The sequence below is a fragment of the Nicotiana tabacum genome, chromosome 14, assembly GCF_000715075.1.
Source record: "Nicotiana tabacum cultivar K326 chromosome 14, ASM71507v2, whole genome shotgun sequence".
Taxonomy (NCBI): domain Eukaryota; kingdom Viridiplantae; phylum Streptophyta; class Magnoliopsida; order Solanales; family Solanaceae; genus Nicotiana; species Nicotiana tabacum.
Genome location: NC_134093.1, coordinates 94,067,057 through 94,087,649, shown reverse-complemented (window position 1 = coordinate 94,087,649; position 20,593 = coordinate 94,067,057). Strand labels below are relative to the sequence as shown.

Below are 20,593 nucleotides of genomic sequence, written 5' to 3'. Positions count from 1 at the left end.
TTATTTGACGTCTGCAGTGCAAATTTAAACTTACACATTCATGATTTTTACATTGAGTTATATTAATTTACTATGATTAAATATTAGATTGATATAAGAACACATTCTCAATCATGATTTATTATAAAGATATGCGTAAACGACACATGCTATGTACTTCCTCCGTTCACTTCTACTTGGCACGTTTTGACTTTTCACGCCTTTTAAGAAATAATAAATGAAGTGCATAATTTACCATAATACTCATATAAATTGATGTATATTTTATTGGATTTGAGAAAATGATTTGAAATGATTAATAAATATTATGGGTATAACAGGAAAAAAAATTATCTTCTCTTAATATGCGTAAAATGACAAGTAAAAATAAAAATTTATTTTTAGTATACATGTTAAGTAAAAGTGAACGGAGTATTTATTAGTGTTCCTAAAATATCCGTGGTGAATAATGAAGTCAATTGACTTTAAGATTTTTTAAGTCCAAGTCAATAACTAATGCATGCCTGCTCGCCAATAGAAGTCAGTTTTCAGCACAATCCCCTTTTTTCTAGTGGCTCACACAGTCACGTCTCTCAAATCAAAATTGGCGGCTGTTGCGAGTCGTTAGACCGTGGTCTTTTCTTGAACAACTACTTTTCTTCCATTCTGCAGTCTGCTCAGTGCTCACCAACAACCCTTGCCCCACCACTAGAAAAAGCAATTATTAGTAAGTACTCCTATTTAGTGATCACTATATTTAATCCAAAACTTATATCCATATTCAGTTGAAAAAGAAGCCGAGAACAACCTGCAAAATATTTTTTCTGCACTGAAAGCAGTAAAAAGATCATCAATCAAATCTCATATATATATTGATTGACCACAAACCCAAACAAGTTTCAGTTTTAAGATATGTTAATTCGCATTCTCACTAGCCAGTATACGGCAAGAGGTAGAATTCAAGAATGCAAGATACGCACACAATAATCCAACAAATTGACCTGCATCTGAGTAATAAGGGACTAACATCAGAAAATAACCAGTATAATTTCTTTTTACAAGTAGGTCTTTACCTGGGAAGGCTGGATAAGTTTAACTTTTTTGATAAGTAAGAATAAGGGTAATCTTTATAACAAAATGTGTCTTTTGTTATAAAATATAACTCAAAGTAACAATATGGAACAAGGAAAAACAAGCTAAGAGATATATGGAGAAAAAGAGAAGAAATTCTTATTTCTTCTTCAATTGTGTGTATTTTCCTATCTATTACAAGCCTTTATATAGGCATGAAAAGTGAAGAAAATATGTCATTGAATATGTCATTAAACATAGAAAATATGTCATTAAGCATTTGAGATGAAGATCACGGAGGAAAAGTAGACATCCACCATAATTTGATATTTCTTATAACACTCTCCCTTGGATGTCCATAGATAATGTGCCTCGTTAAAACCTTATTTGAAAAAAAAAATCCCAGTGAAGAAAAAAGAGTACACATGTTTAGGAATACGCTTTTTGGTTGCCTTATTAAAAACCTTGCAAGGAAAACCCAGTAGGACAAAATCTTATAAGGGAAAAAGAGTACACCGCATATTAACTCCCCCTGATGAGAACATCAATTCACATCCTTGAGCCTTCACATCCTAATCGTGTACACTAATTACTTGAAGGTTGACGTCGGTAGAGATTTGGTGAACAAATCAGCCATATTATTACTTGAACGGATCTGTTGCACACTGATATCACCATTCTTTTGAAGATCATGTGTGAAAAATAACTTTGGTGAAATGTGCTCTGTTCTATCTCCTTTTATGAATCCTCCCTTCAATTGAGCTATGCATGTTGCATTGTCTTCATACAAAATTGTGGGTAGTTTGTCACACTTCAAACCACATTTGTCTCAAATAAGGTGTATTACAGACCTCAACCATACATATTCTCGACTTGCTTCATGAATAGCAATTATCTCAACATGATTAGATGAAGTAGCCATGATTGATCGCTTAGTCGATCGCCAAGATATTGCAGTGCCTCCATGATATTGGGCATATTTCGATATGTGTTGATGTTACTTTACCCATGTTTGAACTGCTTGTTGATTGCTATTTGATCTTTAAAATGCCCAACATGGTTTAATTATTAAGTTTATGACTAATTGAGTTGTGTGTGATGATTTAGGGTGTTTGGAATGCAAAAATATGAAGAAAAAGTGCTCTAGCTAGAGAAAGAGGGGTTGGATGCGTCGCATCCAATCTAGAAAAAAAATCAAATTTCGTGCACCCTTAGCAGTGAAGTCGGCCCATAGCATCCGCACTCGGGCAAAGCTGAGATGGAGGAACAAAGGGGTGGATGCGAATCATCCACCCTAGCATGCGAAGCTGAGAAGTGGAGGACGAGGTGGATGCGAAGCATCCACCCTAGCATCAATCCCTGAAGCTGATTTGGATTAGGAATAGGAGAACATTGACCCATGACTTTTGTACGCAATATATAAGCCAAAAATGCTTCTTTTAGGTCATCGAACATATTGGGAAGGGGAAAAAGCCACGACAAAGCTTGGAAACCACGGAATTCGTCTTGAGTTATTATTTTTTCCTTCTTTTATTGATTTTTATGCACTCTTGTGAATTATTTGATGATTGCATGAACATGAGTGGCTAAGAACCTATTATTCTAGGGTCATGGGAGATACATGAATGTTGATGTTTGAAGTTTAATTTGACAAAGTTGATTTTATCATATTGGGTTGCTTATTTAATTCTATTTTTAATTAATTTGTTGAGTAGCTAACAGTGAATTACTATCTACGAATCTAGAGTTGAACTCGAAAGTGGGAATTCTAGATTGCATATAGAATTAAATAGAGCAAGTTCTTAAACCCGGACATCGGGGAACGGATTCACAATTAGGATAGAAATATACCTAATTTCGTTCTTGAACCCGGGCATCGGGAAACTGATTCGCAATTAGGATAAAAATATACCTAATTGTCTTGCTCGGTTGAAATACAGGAAGTGTAAATGCATTCTTGTTAATCTTAATTCCATAAACATATAGGCATTAAGTTAGCTTGAATAGGCGAGTAAGAACTCGACAGATTCTTATGAGTAATATCAACCCTGTCAATCAACAACCTAGATAAATCAATTAGTCATTTTAAGCCAAGAACGCAACACGATTGTTAGCTAACCCGTAATCCTGGAATATCCTCCTCTACTGATTGTTATCCGAAATTGCTTAATTGTTTTGGTTGATTTCTAATTATTCCATTACTTTATAATTTTTAGGTAGTAAATTAGTAAATTATCTATTTTGTGAGAAATATTTTGAATCGATAAGTCATTTGAGTTTGAATCAGTCGAAAGTTAATCATAAGTCTTCGTGGGAACGATACTCTACTCATTACTCTATTACTTGACGACCACGTATACTTGCGTGAGTGTGCATTTGGCCGCAACAAGTTTTTGGCGCCATTGCCTGGGATCTAGAAATTAGCTACTTGAGTTAGTTAAGCTTTTATTACTTATTTGTTCAAGTTTTAATTTTCAGTTTTCCTTGTTTGTGTTAACACACACTCTTCTCTTGAATACGGAGGAGTAGAAGTGCAAACAACCTCCTTCCTTTTGATCCAGAAATTGAACGAACACTTCATAGAGTGAGAAAGGAAGTCGAAGCTAGAATGAGAATAGAAAGAGAGTTGGACCTTGTAGTTCAACCACAGCCAATAGAGATGGCAGGTAATGAAGAGTGTCCAGTGATAGAAGCCGCAAGGCCCAATCTTGCTAATATGACTCAGGCTATCGTGAAGCCTGATATCACGAGGCATTTTGAACTCAAATAGTACATGGTACAGCTGATTCAGTCCACAAGACAATATGTGGGTCTATCTCATGAAGACCCGTAGAGGCACATTCAGAACTTTTTGGAAATTACGGACACTTACAATTATCCGAACGTTTCCAAGGACTATGTCAGGCTGACACTATTTCCCTTTTCACTGTTGGGGAAGCTAAGGAATGGTTTCAAAAGGAGCCCGCGAACTCAATCCACACTTGGGATGATTTAGCAAGAAAATTCCTAATCAAGTTTTTCCCTACTAAGAAGAAAAAATAGCTGAGGAGCCAAATTCTTGGGTTCCAACAACGGGATGATGAGACACTTCGTCAAGCTTGGGAAAGATACAAGAAGCTACTCAGAGACTGCCCGTATCATTGTTAGACTGATGAGGTATTGGGTCACACTTTTGTTGATTGGCTAGACGAGGCATCAAAGATGAATCTTGATTCAGCTTGTGGGGGTAGTTGCATGGCGAGGCCGTACAGTAAAATTCAACTCTTGCTAAATAACGTCACTGCTAATGATCATAATTGGCAATGAGATGGGGACGCAAGAAGAGCAATTAAATAGAAGACAGCCGGGGTGATTGAGCTTGATGACTTCTCAGCCATGAGAGCAAATATTGCAAAGCTGGCAAATCAGATGAACAGAAGGACAATGCAACAAACATAACAGATGCAACATGTACAACATATGTCTATTTGCTGCGAACTATGTGGTGACAGTCATATGAGTGACATGTGCCCCACGAATCCCGAATCTATATACTATGTGGGGCAACAAAACAGATGTCTGACGAATCATCATGCACAATATGGAAACACTTACAATCCAAATTGGAGGAATCATCCTAACTTCTCATGGGGCGGAAATCAACAGAATCGGAATCAGTATAGGCCTTAAGGAAATTTCAATCAGCCTCAGAAGCCACCCCAACAAACAGAAGAGAGTACGAATGACTTGCTAAAAAAGTTGTTGCTTGACAATCAACAGCTCAGGACCGATTTCAGAAATCTTGAGAGGCAAATGGGGCAGTTAGCAGCAAATCAAAATACCAGACCTACAGTCTCTCTTCCTAGTGATACATAGAAGATCCCTCAAGTTAATGCAGTTACACTCAGAAACGGGAGGGAACTAGAGGAAGTGCCAAAGAAGAGAAAGGACAAACCTATACCTGAGGGGGAGCTAACCCCTAAGGCAATACACGAGTCAAAGAAAAATGATGCAAGTTCAGAGCCAGTGGAGGCTGCAAGGCCACCACCACCTTTCCCCCAGAGAGTGCAGAAAAGAATGACGATCGCATGTTCAACAAATTTCTCTCTATGTTGAGTCATGTTCAATTAAATATTCCATTGGTGGATGTACTTCGTGAAATTCCAAAGTATGCTAAGTACATAAAAGATATAGTGGCTCACAAGAGGAAATTGACTGAGTTCGAGACAGTTGCACTTACTGAGGAGTGCACTTCAAGGGTCCAAAACAAGCTTCCTCAAAAGCTCAAGGATCCTGGCAGCTTCACCATCCCGGTGTGAATCGGTAATATTGATGTGGGTCGTGCTCTTTGTGATTTGGGGGTGAGCATAAATCTGATGCCATTGTCCTTGTTTAAGCAATTGGGTCTGGGAGCTCCAAGACCAACCACTGTGATATTGCAATTAGCTGATAGGTCCATAGCCTACCCTGAAGGAGTGATTGAAGATGTGCTGCTGCAAATTGGAAAATTTATCTTACCAGCTGACTTCATTATTCTAGATTTTGATGTTGATGAACAAGTTCCAATCATATTAGGACGACTTCTCTTGGCTATTGGTGATGCAATAATTAAAGTGAGAGAGGGAAAAATGATTATGAGGGTGGACAACGAGGAAGTAGTCTTTAATGTCTACAAAGCAATCCAACTTCCCCGCCACTATGAGGAGCTCTCTATGATATCTGTTGTGGAGGTGGATAAGCAACTTCTTGACACGAGTGTATATCTAGACGACTCTCTAGAAAAATCACGCATGTTGTTTGATATATTGATGATTGATGATGATGCATATCCTAGATGCATCATGTGCTTACATGCAAGGAATACACCCGTTTAAGCCCCTGAATAGGCCAAGTGGGCCTCCTCCAAAGCCGTCAATTGAAGAAGCTCCAAAATTGGAACTTAAACCCCTACCACCTCACCTTCAATATGCTTATTTGGGTAGTTCTGACACTTTACCTGTTATAGTTTCTTCTCACTTGTTTAAATTGCAGGAAGAAAATCTATTAAGAGTGCTACGTGAGTACAATCGAGCAATTGGGTGGACAATGTCTGACATTAAAGGCACTAGTACTGCTTTCTGCATGTATAAAATCCTCATGGAGGACGGACACAAGCCAAGTGTATAGCAACAACGCCGACTAAATCTAATCATGAAAGAGGTGGTGAGAAAAGAAGTGATTAAGTGGCTTGATGCAGGTATTGTATTTCCAATCTTTGATAGCAAATGGGTAAGCCCCGTTCAATGTATGCCGAAGAAAGGGGGGCTGACTGTAGTGGTTAATAAAAATAATGACTTAATTCCTACAAGAAATGTCACTGGGTGGAGAATTTGCATAGATTATAGAAAATTGAACAATGCCACGCGAAAATACCACTTTTCCCTCCCCTTTATTGACCAAATGCTTGATAGGTTAGTTGGCCAGGAATACTACTGTTTCCTGGACGGTTATTCGGGATTTAATCAGATTGCTATAGCCCCAGAGGACCAAGAGAAAACTACATTTACGTGTCCTTATGGCACGTATGCGTTCAAGAGAATGCTCTTTGGTCTTTGTATTGCACCTGCGACTTTTCAAAGGTGTATGATGGCTATTTTACTGACATGGTTGAAAGATTTGTAGAAGTGTTCATGGATGATTTTTCTGTGTTTGGATGTTCTTTTGATAATTGTTTAATGAACCTTGATAAAGTGCTTGCTAGGAGTGAAGAGACGAACTTGATGCTAAACTGGAAAAAGTGTCATTTCATGGTACGTGAAGGTATAGTCCTGGGGCACAAGGTGTCGAAAAGTGGTTTGCAGGTGGACAAAGCGAAGGTGGAGGTGATTGAAAAATTGCCCCCACCGACATCCGTTAAAGGCATTCGCAGTTTCTTGGGCCATGTAGATTTTTATCGTGGTTTCATTAAAGATTTTTTGAAAATTTCTTCTCCTTTGTGCAAGCTTCTTGAGAAAGATGTCCCCTTCAAGTTTGATGATTCCTGTCTGAAAGCATTTGAGGAGCTGAAGGGAAGGTTAGTGACTGCACCAATTATCATCACCCCAGATTGGGCGCATCCATTTGAGTTGATGTGCGATACAAGTGACATAGCAATCGGAGCTGTTTTGGGGCAAATGAGGGATAAAAGCTTTCACTCCATTTATTAAGCGAGCAAAACTATGAATCCAGCTCAGATGAATTATACAGTTACTGAAAAAGAGTTGCTTGCAGTGGTGTGGGCGTTTGACATGTTCAGATCCTATCTAGTGGGAACCAAAGTCATCGTCTACACAGATCATTCAGCTATCAGATACTTGTTTGAAAAGAAAGACGCCAAGCCGAGGCTGATTTGTTGGGTCCTCCTCTTGCAAGAATTTGACTTAGAGATTCGAGATCGAAAAGGGACAGAAAATCAAGTGGCTGATCACTTATCCAGATTAGAAAGTTGGAACCATGTAGCTGAAGGAGGGTCAATCAAAGAAACATTTCCTGATGAGCAATTATTAGCAGTCACCTCAGGTGAAGCCCCATGGTATGCAGATTATGTGAATTTTATTGCAAGTGGGGTGACGCCACTAGAATTGACACCTGACAATAGAAGAAGATTCTTACATGATGTGAGGCTCTACATGTGGGATGAGCCATTCTTATATAGGCAGTGCGCAGATCAGTTGGTGCGAAGGTGTGTTCCTGAGGAAGAGATGAATGCAATATTGCATGACTGTCATGTTTCGCCATATGGAGGTCATCACGACGGGGATAAAACCGCCAAAAAGTGCTACAATCAGGTTTCTATTGGCCAAAATTGTTTAAGGATGCACATGCCTTTGGTAAAAATTTTGACAGATGCTAAAAAATCGGAATTATCATGCTAAAAAATTTTGACAGATGCTAAAGAATAAGGGGGCATGTTTGGGGGATTGATTTCATGGGACCATTCCTATTCTAATGGGCACAAGTACATCTTGGTGGCGGTCGACTATGTTTCCAAGTGGGTGGAGGCCATTGCTCTTCCTACTAATGACGCAAAGGTAGTGGTAAGCTTTGTAAAGAAGCACATCTTCACACGTTTTGGGACTCCAAGAGTGATGATAAGCGACGGGGGAACTCACTTTTGTAACAAATTGCTGAATAATATTCTTGCAAAGTATGGAGTTAAGCATAAGGTTTCCACTGCCTATCATCCCCAAACGAGTGGTCAAGTAGAAGTTTCAAATAGAGAGGTAAAGCATATTTTGGAGAAAACAGTAAGTGGGAATAGAAAGGACTGGGCCGGGAAGCTGGATGACGCATTATGGGCATATCACACTGCATACAAGACCCCCATAGGTACTTCTCCGTACAGGTTGGTTTATGGGAAGGCGTGCCACTTGCTCGTTGAGCTTGAAAACAAAGCCTATTGGGCGATTAAAAATCTAAATATGGAGATGGACTTGGCCGGTGAGAAGAGATTGCTACAACTCAACGAGCTTGATGAGTTTCGATTGCATGTGTATGAAAATGCCAAATTGTATAAAGAAAATACCAAAAGGTGGCATGATAAGTACATCCAACATCGTGAGTTTGAGCCAGGTCAAGAAGTTCTCTTGTTTAATTCGAGGCTAAAGCTTTTTCCCAGAAAGCTTAAATCTCGATGGTCGGGTCTGTTTGAAGTGGTTAGTGTGAAACCTCATAGGGCGGTGGAATTGCGTGATACGAGTTCCAATGCGACATTCTTGGTAAATGGCCAGAGAGTAAAACACTATTGGGGTGGTGACATTGCATGCCACAAGACCTCGATGGATTTGGCGGAGGTGTGAAGAACGTGTTGCGTCATGCCGCGACATTAAATCAGGCGCTTCTTGGGAGGCAACCCAAGTATTTGCTTTTGTTTTCGTAGTTTGTTCATTTTTCCTGTTTGCTCTGTATTTCTGATTTTTTTCTTTTCAGGGTGGATGTGTCGCATCCCCCTCAGCATAAAAAATTGACGGACCAATTGCTCAAGGCAGTGAAGTATGCCTATAGCGTCCACAACAACGTCCAAAAATAATTTAGAGAAGTCACTTGGGACGCGTCGCGTCCAAGTTCGCATCCCAGGTAAGTATTACTTAAAACACTTGAACCATCTAAATTCCCTCCCTCACTATTTTCCCTTCAACCCGTCGCACTACCTCCAAACCTCGACGGTAACAGGTATCTCTCTTATCTCTTCTCTTTGCTTCTCTTTCCTAATATGCAAGAGAATGGGGCTGAGTTGATAGCGACTCGTGTAGAGTTGAGTGCCACCAGAGATAAGTTGAGTCAGACTCGTGCGGATCTAAGCCCAGTTCAGGCTAAGCATGCCACGATGATGAGGGAGGTATCATTACTCCTCCGTGCTCTGGTTCAACGTGCAGATATAGACATCTCACAGCTTCTTGCATCGTCCACTGCTGGACCATCCACCTCTGCTCCTCCTATAGTCCCTGAGGTTCCACACACCATGCCTACTGATGCCGTTGTACCACCTGCTTCTAGTTGGTGATGATAGGACTGTGACTGATCTCCCTATTCGAGAGGATGCTATTGCTAGGCCAGAGGGGGTCATGATGGATACCATGGATGCTGATGCTCTTCCACAAACTGTAGAGGAGCCTTCCACCTTGACTTGAGGGAGTTTCTTCTCACCCTACTTTACCTTATTTGTGTGCATTAGGGACAACGCACGGTTCTAAGTGTGGGGTGGGGGTTATTCATATTTTTTGTGGATGAATGTACTTAACTGTTACAATTTTTATTGATTTTGATACTGTTGGAGGCTGTAATATTCACTGGATTAATGGCCTATAATAGTTAGTAAATTCATCTATATGGAGTAACTGTCAGTCCATTGTTGTGTCTAGTCGTAGTAAGTAGCCTTATCAAAAAAAAAAAACCCAGAAAATAGAGGACTTTTCCCGACGACGGACTACCTGAACAGTTCTCTCGAGGGATTAAGGTCCTTAGAAAAATACAAAAATATTTTTATTTGATTCTTGAAATTAGTGTTAGTATTAGGAGATTGACAGAAAACTAAAGAAAAGCACAAAAATAGACTAATAGCCTTGAGTAGTTAGTAAATTTATTCTAGTAGGTAATAATCCCCCATTGGTTTTTCTTTGGCCATCGGTTCTTTTCCAAAGGATGAATTTTTGAACCGGGTACTAGTTTTTTTTTTTTTTAGAGTAGTATAGGATGTAAAGACTCAGACTAAATTCAGCACATTCTGTGACTTGTTTTATACTAACATAGTTAGACCTAAGCACGTGGATTATAACTTTCTCCATGATTTTGTGATAACTATTTTTGCCTTTAAAAGTTGAATAGTTTTTTTTGTGATGCTTAGGTTCATTGTCTTGACTCCTGTACTAATTGTTGTGCTGTATGCATTAAAATTGGGGCTTAACTCCGTACTTACTTTGATTGAAAGTTGAAATGTAGCCCTCCTAAGTGAACCATGTACCAATGTGTGGTGAGATTTTTGGTAAAAGTCTCGTGTAGTACATTTGTGTCTAGAACTTGCCCGGTATGTGAGTTGAAGCGAATTTCTAAGTTTTGCTCGGTTTGAAAAATAATTTTAGGCCTTCTTTGATCTTTTTGAGCTTAAATGCTTATCATAAATAAAATTATCCCTAATAAGCCATTTAGAGCCTATTGACTTTTAATTGGTACCCACATTACAAGCCTAGACCCCTTTTATTCTCAATTGACATTGTTTTGATCCTATTTTCTCTTAAAACACTTTAATCATGAAATGAGCGCTAAAAGAAGTAAGAAGGAACTAAGTGTGGGGGTGACTTTTGAGTGGAACCAATGAAAGGAAGAAAGGTTCACTTGTTTTATAAAATAATATACCACTAGCGGAAATTGAAAAAAATAGTTGAAAAAAAAGAGAGAATAATCTGAAAAAAAGGGGAAGGAAAAATAGAGATGAATAAATTGTTGTCTTGTTCTTGCTAGTAGGTATGAATTAAAGTAGTGCTTAAAGAATAAGGGGGCATTTTTGGGGTGATTTTATTTATGAAATTGAAGTGGTGTTGAAGAATTTGCGCTTAAGTTATCATGTGACGTGTTAAAGTACTTAGGAGGGTGAACCACTATTCCTAAATACATCATACCCATCCCTTAGCCCACATTACAATCATGAAAAGTCTTAATTGATTTTATATCGAGCAAGCTTACATTAGTAGAGATTTACATTAAGGGCAAGCATATGGTACCTTTTGTGCGCAAATGAACTTCTTTGAGAGAGTGAGAGAATTCTTCTATTGTGTGAAGTCCTTAAATTACGATTCAAATTTTATTTGAGTGTGTGGACTAACTTCCTCTGTTTTATGGTGAGGGCACATGCTTCATAATGGGCGACTTTATTAAACTTTTCAATCAGAGTGAGTAAGTTGGCCTGAAAGTAGTTATGCTAAGGAGTCAGTTTCTGAGGTTGCGATGTCCCGAATATGCTATTTGACTGGTTTGAACTGTTCAATAATGTGCTTGGCATGTTATCAACATGGAGAATAAAGTCTGAAAATGCATATGCAAGGGGCTAATTGTTAGTATCAATCAAAGTCATGGGGTGCTTAAGCTTAAGTAAAATGTGTGGCTTGATAGCGATAACCTTAATTTTGTTCGATCGGTTGTGGGTTGATTCTATTTTGCTCGAGGACGAACAAAGGTTTAAGTGTGGGGTGGTGATGTTGGGCATATTTCGATATGTATTGATGTTACTTTACCCATATTTTAACCGCTTTTTGATGCTATTTGATCTTTAAAATGCCCAACATGATTTAATTATTGGTTTTATGACTAATTGAGTTGTGTGTGATGATTTAGGGTGTTTGGAATGCAAAAATATGAAGAAAAGGTGCTCTAGCTAGAGGAAGAGGGGTTGGATGCGTTGCATCCAATCTAGAAAATAATCAGATTTCGTGCACTCTTAGCAGTGAAGTCGGCCCATAGCATCCGCCTTAGCATCCGCACCTGGGCAAAGCTGAGATGAAGGAACAAAGGGTGGATGCGAATCATCCACCCTAGCATGCGAAGCTGAGAAGTGGAGGACGGGGTGGATGCGAATCATCCACCCCAGCATCAATCCTTGAAGCTGATTTGAATTAGGAATAGGAGAACTTTGGCCCACGACTTTTGTACGCAATATATAAGCCAAAAACGTCTCTTTTAGGTCATCTAACATATTAGGAAGGGGGAAAAAGCCACGACAAAGCTTGGAAACCACGGAATTCGTCTTGAGTTCTTATTTTTTCCTTCTTTTATTGATTTTAATGCACTCTTATGAATTATTTGATGATTGCATGAACATGAGTGGCTAAGAACCCTATTATTCTAGGGTCATGGGTGATACATGAATGTTGATGTTTGAAGTTTAATTTGACAAAGTTGATTTTATCATATTGAGTTATTTATTTAATTCTTTTTTTAATTAATTTGCTGAGTAGCTAATAGTGAATTACTATCTACGAATCTAGAGTTGAACTCGAAAGTGGGAATTCTAGATTGCATATAGAATTAAATAGAGTAAGTTCTTGAACCCGAGCATCGGGAAACAGATTCGCAATTAGGATAAAAATATACCTAATTGTCTTGCTCGGTTGAAATACAGGAAGTGTAAATGCATTTTTGTTAATCTTAATTCCATAGATATATAGGCATTAAGTTAGCTTGAATAGGTGAGTAAGAACTCGACAGATTCTTATGAGTAATATCAACCCTGTCAATCAACAACCTAGATAAATCAATTAGTCATTTTAAGCCAAGAACGCAACACGATTGTTAGCTAACCCGTAACCCTGTAATATCCTCCTCTACTAATTGTTATCCGAAATTGCTTAATTATTTTGGTTGATTTCTAATTATTCCATTACTTTATAATTTTTAGGTAGTAAATTAGTAAATTATCTATTTTGTGAGATTTTTGAATCGATAAGTCATTTGAGTTTGAATCAGTCGAAAGTTAATCATAAGTCTTCATGGGAACGATACTCTACTCATTATTCTATTACATGATGACCACGTATACTTGCGTGAGTGTGCGTTTGGCCGCAACACTCCAGATATAAACACATAGCCTATTTGAGATCGAGCCTTGTGTGGGTCAGATAAATACAGAGCATCGGCATAACCAACAAGATCGGGACTGCAATCATTACCATAAAATAAGCCCATATCGGTAGTCCCTTTTAGATACAGAAATATGTGTTTGATTCCATTCTAATGTCTCCTTGTAGGAGAAGAGCTATATCTTACTAAGACATTAACTGAAAAAGTTATGTCGTGCCTCGTAGTGTTAGCAAGATACATTAGAGCACCAATTGCACTAAGATATGGTATTTCAGGACCAAGAAGCTCTTTATTCTTTTCTTGAGGTCGGAACGGGTCCTTATTCACATCAAGTGATCGAACAACCATCAGAGTACTTAATGGATGTGCTCCATCCATGTAAAACCGTTTCAATACCTTTTCTATGTAGGCAGATTAATGAACAAAAAATCCCGTTTGCCAAATGTTCAATTTGCAAACCGAGACATAATTTTGTCTTTCTGGGATCTTTCATCTCGAATTCCTTCTTTAAATAGTCAATTGCCCTTTGGAGTTCTGTAGGAGTTCCAATAAGATTTATGTCATCAAAATATACGACAAGTACAACAAACTCCGATGTTGTTTTCTTTATAAAAACACATGGACAAATGAAATCATTTATATAACCTTCTTTTAATAAATATTCACTAAGGCGGTTATACCACATTCTTCCTGGTTGCTTTAGACCATACAAAGATCTTTGTAATTTGATTGAAAACATTTCCCTGGACTTTGAATTATGTGCGTCAGGCATTTTAAATCCCTCAAAAATTTTCATGTATATCTCATTATCAAGTGAGCCGTAAAGGTAGGCTGTAACCACATCTATTAAATGCATGTCAAGCCTTTTCATGGACAGCAAGACTAATGAAATAACGGAACGTTATAGCATCCATAACAGGAGAATACGTCTCTTCATAATTGACACCAGGCCTTTGTGAAAATCTTTGTGCAACAAGGCGTGCCTTGTATCTTTGTACCTCATTTTTCGCATTACTTTTACTACAAATACCCATTTATAGCCAATAGATTTAACACCATTAGGTGTTTGGACTACAGACCCAAAAACTTAATGAATCGCAAGTGAATCCAACTCAGATTGGATTTCTTCTTGCCATTTTGGCCAATCACGTCTTTGTTAACATTCTTCAATGGATTGAGGTTCAATATCCTCATTATCTTGCATAATGCTAGATGCAACATTATATGCAAAGACATAATCCACAACTATATTCAATCAATTAAAATCTGTCTCAATATCGATTGGGTTTATTGATAGTTTCTTATTTTATTGAGTCTCAGGCTCATTGATTTCCTCATGAATTTTAGGATGGGTTAAATCATGGGTTTCTTTATGAGAGTTATTCGTAGTGTCATCTTGATCATTTATTTTTCTTTTTCTAGAATTTCAATCCTTAGAACTCAACGGTCTGCCATGCTTTAAACGTGCTTTTGACTCATTACTATGACACTAGAAGATTGTCCAACAGAGATATCAATACGGATTGGAACATTCTCTGCAGGAATATGTGATTTCGTTATCCTTTTCAGATCCGTAAATGCATTTGGCATTTGATTTGCTATTTTTTGCAAATGGATAATCTTTTGCACCTCTTTTTCACAAATAGAGGTACATAGATCAAGATGAGATAATAATGTATTTTTCCACAAAATTTCACGTTTGGTGTCACCAATTTCTCCCCCTAATTTTGGGAAAAATGCCTCATCGAATCGACAATCTATAAATCGAGCAGTGAACAAATCTCCCGTTAATGTTTCAAGGTAGCGAATAATGGAGGGAGATTCAAACCCAACATATATTCCTAACCTTCTTTGGGGACCCATCTTGGTGCGATATGGCGGTGCTACAGGCACATATACAATGCATCAAAAAATTCTTAGATGGGATATATTAGGTTCATGACCCAAAACTAATTGCAACGGAGAATATTTATGATAATTTGTCGGTCTGAGACGAATTAGCATTGCTGCATACAAAATGGCATGACCCCAAATAGAGGTGGGTAATTTCGTTTTCATGAGTAATAGTCTTGCTATCAATTGCAGACGTTTAATCAAAGACTCTGCAAGACCATTTTAAGTGTGAACATGAGCTACAAGATGTTTCACTTTTATCCCAGTTGATAATCAATAATCATTAAATGCTTGGGACGAAAACTCAGCAGCATTATCAAGTCGAATAGACTTAATTGGATTATCGGGAAACTGTGCCCGTAATCGAATAATTTGTGCCATTAAATTTGTAAACGCCAGGTTGCGAGATGACAATAGGCACACATGAGACCATCTAGAAGATGTGTCTATTAAGACCATAAACTACCTAAACGACCCACTAGGTGGGTGAATAGGTCCACAGATATCCCCTTGTATACGTTCCAAAAACGCAGGGGACTCAATCCCAACCTTTGTTGGTGATGCTCTAATAATTAACTTTCCTTGATAATAAGAAATGTAAGAAAATTCATTATTTAAAAGAATCTTTAAATTCTTTAATGGATGCCCATTTGAGTTTTCTATAATTCGTCTCATCATAATTGATTCAGGATGTCCCAATCGATCATGCCAAAGTACAAAAGTACTGGAATCAGTAACTTTTTGGTTTACGATAGAATGTGCCCCTCAATTGCACTAATTCTTGTCTAATACAGGCCACAAGATAAATACAGGAACTTCTCAATAACCCTTTTCTGACAAGAGACATTCTTGGTAACGATGAGATATTCGATATTATTCTCATCTATTGTCTCAATATGAAATCCATTTCGACGGATATCTTTAAAACTCAACAAGTTCCTCTTGGACTTGGAGGAGAACATTGCATTCTCTATGATAAGTATTGTTCCATTAGGCAAAGTTATAGTGGCTCTTCCAGAGCCTTCAATTAGATTAGTACTACCAGAAATTGTAGTAATATCTGCCTTACACATACTTAAATGAGAGAAATATTTCTTCTCTTTGAATATTGTATGTGTCGTACATGAATCAATTAAGCAAATATTTTTACAATTGAAATTTGATCCAAGTTTGCTTTGAGAGATATCCATATTTGCTTAGTCTTCTCAAAGAGCTTCTTGAGACGGTAGAGTCTCGTGCTGATAACGTGTTATAAAATATAACTCAAAATAACAATACGGAATAAGGAGAAACAAGCTAAGAGATATATGGAGAAAGAGAGAAAACATTCTTATTTCTTCTTCAATTGTGTGTATTTTCTTATCTATTACAAGGCATTTATATATGCATGAAAAATGAAGAAAATATGTCATTGAATATGTCATTAAACATAGAAAATATGTCATTGAATATGTCATTAAGCATTTGAGATTAAGATCATGGAGGAAGAGTAGACATCCACCATAATTTGATATTTCTTATAATACCTTTGACCTTGTTTTACCTAAATTTAGATTTTATAGGCCAAATCAATTAAATCTGCATTTTCAAGGCACAAGCAATCAATCAATTTGACTTACTTTCTCAAATATAAACGACAAGAAATAATAAAGACACTAAATAAGGAAATCAAATATAAGACAAATGGAAAAAGAATTCAAATTGATCAAGATGTCTTCTTTTTCTAATCACGCCTAGATTCATCCCAGCAAGATACAGTGATATATATAGAGAGAGTGGTCGAGTGATTTTTTCAGATGGATACCATGCATGAGAAGTGGGGATTTAAATAGTAAAATTACCCGTAATTGTTCTCCTAATATCTCGCCTACCCATTACCTCTATTTTTCGCACGTTACGCTAAGGATCTATAACTGCTCAATAAATTATACCAAATCCCGCTTTACTCTACCAAATCCCGCTTTACTCGGGATTGACTGATTCTTCTCTTTTCCGTACTCTTATGTCCTCCCGGGAAGTCTTCTATGTCGACTCATAAAAGATTACGTTACAAACGGTCACAGTACCAAATAATTCTCCACTCGACACATCTCGGGCTCATCCTCTTCATGATCTTCTAATATTCTTGCCACGTGTCGGGATACAATCAATCCACACGGTGAGTCTATTTTTTACCAATAAAAACCTAAAGTGAAGAGTGGAAATTCCTGTGCCAGAAAATACACATTCATTCCTTAAAAAAAAACGCTCATTCACAAACCATGGAACCAGCAAAATTGGAGCCTTCATTATTTGTATAACCTTCAGAGTTAGTGTACAAATATACCAAGACTAACTTCAAAACTAAGATTCTAAGAACTCCTAAATTGTAGACATTAGCCAGTCACCTGGGGCCAAGAAGGTCCCAAGTACCATATTATTGTTGCCATTATGCGTAGCTGTGTAGAGATATCATACTTTGTTAGTTTTATACCTATACATGTCTAGAATATCTGGTCCAGTAGGTGTTTTTCCTGTCTCTCGTCACTACTCTACTGAGGTTAGTTTTGATACTTACTAGGTACCGTTGTTCATTCTAATGTACCAAAATGTATCATGTTGAAGAGATCTCGGAGGCACCACTGGAAACAGACAAATCAGCCGGAGTAAATACCACTTCACCTTTGGTGTAAATGTCTCAAACTTTGATCCATACTAACTTGTATCACTTCAGCAAGCAAACCTCGCGCTTTTCCAGTTTGCTCATTGCCATCTAATTGAGATATAAGATTTGAAACAATGTTCTCCAATGTGTCAGGTTTAAGCTCAGACCTCTTATAAGGAGTGTCTCTAAGCAACCTTAAAAGTGTTTGTGATTTTTCTTGAGATTTAGCTGTCCCTTTAACGGTCAGCTCAAGAAGTCCAGGCATTACACCTTCTCTAAGAATTAACTCCCGGTATTTACACCGATCAATTTGACACATTGTAAGTAGAGCTCCTACAGCATGTTCTCTACTTTGCAAAGATCCAATTTCAAGCACTTCTACTACTGCAAAAATCCCCCCTTCTTCAGACGCCAATGCGTTCCTACCTTCCTCATAGCACAATAAAGATTCTATAAGAGCAGTACATTTTTCAGCAGTTTTTGAAGACTTTTTACAAGATTTAAGCAGAGAAACAATAGAAGGAATTGGTTCTGTTTCAAGAATCAATGTTAAATTTCCTTGATAAGTTGAAAGATTGTAAAGAGTCATTATAGCATCAACCTTGGCTTGTGAGCTACCGCGTCTTAGAATATCCACAAGTAGAGGAATGACACCGAAAGAACTAAGGATCGGCTTCGTTACAGAAGATGCTGATAATGTGAGCAATGAAGCAGTTGCATAATCCTGTAAACTTGCATTTTCTGATTGAAGAAAGCCAATAATCGGTTCCAAGGCGCCAGCTTCTATGATACTTTTCTTGTTTCTGTTGAAGATACAAGCAAATAAGATCAGATTGTTTGCTTTCTAATAATTTAAGAATTTAGATGAGTTGATTACACGATTTAACACAGTTTCAGAAAAGTTAGAGATCCTAAGTTCAAGGCTCGTTGTCACATAAAAATGATCAACCCGGCACATAAGGGGGTGTATTGAAGACATTAAAAAAAAGTGTCATTTATAATAGCATAAATTTTGTACTTAACTATTATTTTTATCATCCTCCTCAACTACCATCGATCTGAAAGGCAAGTTATTGTCTTAACTAGGGTTCCGTCAAACAGTTTCATATAATACCAAATAAATGAAGTATAACAAAAAACAAAAATAAAAAACAACTAAAATATATATGAGTATAATCATCCCTTTCCAAGAATGCAAGGCACTAAATGCAAGTAAAAAGGTGTATCGGTAGGAACTATAAGCAAGAACGCTATCCGCAACCAAAAATGAAAGAACTTAATCTAAGAAACAGCAATTACAAGGTCCCTTATATAGCAATTACAAGGTAAATTAGCACCTAAGAAATAGCACCAGAGAAATTCACAAGCGAAATTTGAAAATTACACATCAGCGCAGAATTCAGGAAACTCCGGTAGACCACCAGCAACCAGGGGTGGAGCTAGAAGCCCGAGTGGTTAGGCCGAACCCAGTAGCTTTTGTTCGAATAATGTATTTATATTAAGAAATTCGTTAAATATATACAAATTAGATTTAGAACCCAGTTATTAGGACTTTAAGTCTCATTCGAACCCATAAAATTAAAATTCGAGCTCCGAGTCTGCCAGTAATTACTACTATATTTCGCTTATTAAAGCCAAATTAGCCAATAAATAATACTTGTACTTACTAACGTACCCTTCATCTTTAACGGAGAGATTGAGGAGGGCAAGAAGAGCAGCTTGAATGAATTCAAAGGACGTAGAACGAAGCATATCAACAAGGGGTTTAACGGCGTCAGAGAAATGACGCCGGTAACGTAGGGAACTCTTTGTTAATCGGCGAATATCTCGAGCACCCTGCACTTTCAAAATTGGGTCTTCCGATTGAACGAGATAAAGTGTTTTTTCAACAATGGAGAAAGACATTGTAGTGTTAGTGTAGCTATCGATCGATCAGGAAATAGGCTTAGCAATTGGACTGACGACTGGTACTTGTACTCTTGATAGAATATAGTAAAATTAAAGGCGAATTTTCGTAATAGAAACTTCAATAGGAGTGGCTCAGAGAAATAGAAGAATATATCAGTAATTAATTAGACAAGGTTCGAAATCAATGAGATGTTTTTTTAATCTATGTATAGCAGCCAGTAGTATTAGAGGTACAGAAACTTTACGGTCATTGTCCGACAGCGCGGTTGACTTTTCTTCAACGGGTTTTGATAGTTGGACGCGGGTTCCGTTAATTTTCTTATTCCTGTATCATCTTATCCAATATGAGAAAAAGAAAAATTACTAACCAGTGGCATTCCTTTCATTTGCTTTTTGAAAAATTGTTCTTCAACCAAACACCAAGAAAGGAAGATATTTTGATTTTCACGAAAATTAAAGACTATTTCTCGCTCGGTTGGTCACCTCCCAGGGTGTCAATGGTTCGGTTCGACCGATTATTTTATAAAATTTGTATCATAACAAATTTTTGGTTATTCTATTTGTGTATAATCAAAATTATACTTCTTTTTTGGTAACAATGTAAATATTACCATTAACAACAAACTCCAATACACCTATAGAGCACCTAATTTCCATAGCCACCTTCCTTGAAGGGTAATATGAAATACAGGCCTCCAACAGAGCTAAAATACAAGAAGTTTCTGAAGTAATCCCCTACGGCATTGTGCTTCCTTAGACATCCTAACTGTGCATCCCTTAAACAATTTTCAGTTTCTAGCTTTCCAAATATGGTATAATCCTGCACTCCATATAGCTGCTACCAAAATTATACTTTTCAAAATCGTCCCAATCATGTCGGTTTCTCTTTGGTATCGGTATAGTTCTGTTAATTCGGTAATTATTTTTAAATGTCATGTAAAAGTCACTAGTAGAAATAGAATGCAATAATATACGTACTTTTATAGGATTTAGCAAAACTCTCTAGACATTTTTACTGTTTAAAGGGTGATG

At 37.5% G+C, this 20,593-nt stretch overlaps 1 pseudogene; it reads right to left on the bottom strand.

Annotated features, from left to right (window-relative positions):
* Positions 1-17,585: 17,585 nt before the first annotated feature.
* LOC107821930 (U-box domain-containing protein 45-like) lies at positions 17,586-19,758 on the bottom strand (annotated as a pseudogene).
* Between the last annotated feature and the right edge of the window lie 835 nt (positions 19,759-20,593).